The sequence below is a fragment of the Sinohyriopsis cumingii genome, unplaced genomic scaffold (genome assembly GCF_028554795.1).
Source record: "Sinohyriopsis cumingii isolate HCF-2022 unplaced genomic scaffold, ASM2855479v2 utg000646l, whole genome shotgun sequence".
NCBI lineage: Eukaryota > Metazoa > Mollusca > Bivalvia > Unionida > Unionidae > Sinohyriopsis > Sinohyriopsis cumingii.
The window spans coordinates 718857-722701 of record NW_028315921.1 but is presented as its reverse complement, the minus strand read 5'-3'; the positions used below and the strand labels follow the sequence as shown (position 1 = coordinate 722701).

At 37.2% G+C, this 3845-nt stretch overlaps 1 non-coding gene across 1 annotated transcript; it reads left to right on the top strand.

Annotated features, from left to right (window-relative positions):
• Nucleotides 1–3301: 3301 nt before the first annotated feature.
• On the top strand, nucleotides 3302–3383 carry Trnas-gcu (transfer RNA serine (anticodon GCU)). Its single transcript has one exon. It is a non-coding gene; the product is annotated as a tRNA-Ser (tRNA).
• The last annotated feature ends 462 nt before the right edge of the window (nucleotides 3384–3845 follow it).

Genomic DNA, 3845 nt, shown 5'->3' with positions numbered 1-3845 from the left:
AAACTGTATTTTACATAATATTACAAATCTATGTTCTTAACCTAAGTACTAGAAAAGATGTAAAACCAGCAAGTATTGTAAAATGTAACAAATAATTTCTCTAGAATACGAAATAAAACATGAAATAACAAATAATAAATATTTAAAAAATAACAAACAATCAAAATTAAATATCCAAAACAAAAATGCGTCACGTCTGTCACACGATTTCTAGGGTAGTATCTATCCTGAATGGGAGATAGGAATTCCACTCCGTATTCTCTTATCTTGATACCTATCTCTTCGTCGGAAACGTGTGCAGGTAGGCGAGGTATTTACACAGTAATAGTGTCAGAATATGGGGAAGTACAGTCATAGTTATCACTGCCAATTCCACTTTAGATTATACTCTTTATTTGGCAACGTAACCTCATACAAATTTGAAACTTTCGGCACAACTACATAGAAAGACATTTTGTTTTTTCGTTGACTGATTGGATCGTGAAAGTTGTTATGTCCTAAGCATAGGTAGGGCGTATTTCTAAAGCTAGTCACATGATCACATCTATTCATTCCGCGCTGACGTAGATTTCTTGTGACCAGAGATTCATACTCCAAAACTCTCTTCAGTCAGTTTGTCTTTCGATGTCAATGCGTCTCACAAATAACTGAATGTCCAATTTGCCGTAATTATAGACAGGGTAGCTTGAATCGAACAACACATTGCAGATAGCTCTCGATCGGATTATGCAAAGTCACATATTGTTTCATTGAGAAAGACACATTTCCTTGTTTAAAATAATCCGATATCGAGTAGTAGAAAATAATTGATACATCTTATTTATGACAATGATATATGGGCGTGTTTGGGATTTAAGGCAGTCATAAAGTCTAGTACACCCCGGTAAAACATTTTATGGAAACAACAACACTAACCTCTTAGCTGCATTAGTTGACTACCTAATCAATTGTTTATAATGAACGTTCTAGTTCCATTAGTTGCCTCCCTTGGTTCGACAAAAGAAAAACGATTGACCCCCTCCTGCAACAATTGAATAAATGGCGAATCCGAAAGGAGGATTGCGTTTTACTAAGGAGCATATATCAGATGGGACTTTCACAACCAAATGTGCCATTCTTCTTAATTTATTATTATTATTATTATTATTATTATTATTATTATTATTATACTCTTGATAACTGTTTATCTACTGTTCTAAATATGAAGTTGAAAGGGACTTATTTTTCATGTCCTTAAATAAGCAGCACTTAAATGTCCTCCATATGTTTCACAGACAAATGTTTTTGTGCATGGGAACAAATTTGATATAATGTCAACATGAATATCGATGTTTCTGGCTGTATTTGAACAACCTCTCTTTTTAAATTCTGATAATTCATGTGGTTGTAAAATATTCATGTTCACATAACTTATAAAGGCAGGAATTGTTTGTGTTTAGGACGTTGTTTGTGAATCAAATCCTGAGATCAAAGCGAAAAATACAGAAAACTTACAATTGTATAATAGAAAGTATACCTTTAGAATGACACAAAAGAATCAAACCCCACCGTGACCAATTGAAGAAATACTATATATCCCAAAATTGATAGCAAATTGTATGACCTCTATTCATATACACCACAATTATTTTACAGGCTCATCTAAAGTTTAATTTTCGAGAACCAGCCTCCGTTTCCTTCCGGAGCAGGATATCAAGTTTGGAAACATGTAATCACTGGAAATGTGTAAATTTGCCTTTTAAGAGCACATATTGTATGGATTAACGAAAAATTGAAACAAAATAAATTCCATTTTTAATATGGCAATGTCATGTCAGAGGTCAAAACTTTTCGGCACTTTTGGGTGGGATCGCAGGGGTGGTTCAGTATGTATTTTTCACAGGGAGCGCAAAGAAGACCGCAAGCTGACTGTGGGATTTAGCAGCTAGTGAGGGCCAGGGAGACAAACACTCATTTTTGTCTGGGGGTGGGGAAGGGTGATGCCGGCGGTGGGGTGGGAAACACGGGGAGGCTTGTCCACCTGATCACTGTCGAACGTTCCAATGCTATATCATTACATGCCACATTGTTTTTCTTTTGCTTGTATCATGTCCTTGACAAATTGTTTTCTGTACCTTTAAATTCTCTACAATAATTGATACAGTGCCAAAGAAAAGAACTTAATATTTTACATGCATGTATCAACTTCTATATAGGATCTCAACAAAATACATGGCTTAAGGGTGAAAGTAATGTTACCTTGACCTTTTGTTCTATTTCACTTTAGCTGCATGTACATTTGACATTTTATTATTGCTAGAACGGTGTAGAAGGTCCAAATTAGCACCAAAAAAAGCCGTCATTGAAGCGTGAAAAGTAAATTACATTGACCCACATTTTATATATGAAATCAGATACATATTTACTGAATGTGCCTTTTATTTATATTTTTGTGCCTGAAGATAGATGATAATTTGATGTTATGAATTTAAAATTAAAAACAAAAAAAAAAACCAAATAAAAGTGATTAGCAGAGCGTGGTTTCGATCCACGGACCTCTGGGTTATGGGCCCAGCACGCTTCCACTGCGCCACTCTGCTGTTAGTTGTTATTGTTGTTGTTATAGGGTTTAACGCCATTTTTCAACACAAGATAGGCTATACATGACGGCCAGTATTAATGGTGGAGGAAGAACCCGGGAAAACCCCGGAAAGAACCACCGACCCACGAGAAGCTACCGGCAAGCTTTCTCACATGTCCACACTGGCCGAGCCCGAGACTCGAACCCACGCAGACAGAGGTGAGATGGCAGTGATCCGTGACGGAGAGCGCTTTAGACCACTCGGCCACTCGGCTCTGCTGTTAGAAAACATTGATTTTTATAACTTTAAAAAAAAATGGAACTGATATTCACTTATCTGATGTAATACTTACCGAAGAGATGAATACAACGAATGTTCGTACGAGTTTTTTCCCTTGCCTAACAATCCATTGATATGAACATGCTTGCTCACTAAGGGACCGACCATGTATTTGTTTCTGTTTATTGGGTGGGTAGGTGGGTAATGTTGAGTTTTCTCCCAGCCAGGAGAATTGTTTTAATTTACCTGAAGATATATATTTCTTCTTTTAAAGAATATCATGCACTAGGTTCTTTATGTGCACATCAGTTAGAGCTAGGATGGTTCGATGGTTAGAATTTTTTTCTGTCTGAAAAAGACATATATTGAATCGTGAATATCAGACAAAAGTTGTGTGTGGTTTAGGCCAGGTAGCTATAGATCACTCCCTACATAAATAGTGTACTCATCAAAATACACCGGACGAGGTGGCCGAGTGGTTAAGGCGATGGACTGCTAATCCATTGGGGTCTCCCCGCGTGGGTTCGAATCCCATCTTCGTCGATATACATTTTATCTGATGTGTAGAACTTTTAGTTATGACTACAAACCGTATTCATCAATATTGTAATGTGATATCGTCACGTCAGAAAGAAAACACGCCTAATGATGTCTCCATGATTTTTTTTGGTGGTTTGTTTCTTGAATGGACTGACGTTTTGTGCATGTTTGTGACAGGTTTGTGTATTGACCTGTTCCGGCTGCATATTTATAATCGAGTTGTACTTTTTGTGCGTGTGGAACATTTTATCTCCCACAGGAGAAAAAAAAAACAACAACATTTCTTGGCATTGAAATAAAGTCCCAGTAGTGCTAACATGCATGCGGGAAGTGTAGCCAAATATCAATGCCGCGAATCGGCCGATTAGCAGAAACATTTAGGGTTGCGAGCAAGGCAAAAGGGATCAAGTTAAGGTTTGGGAGGGTAAGGGGTGAGTTGTTTCCAAAACGGCACCAAAGCACACG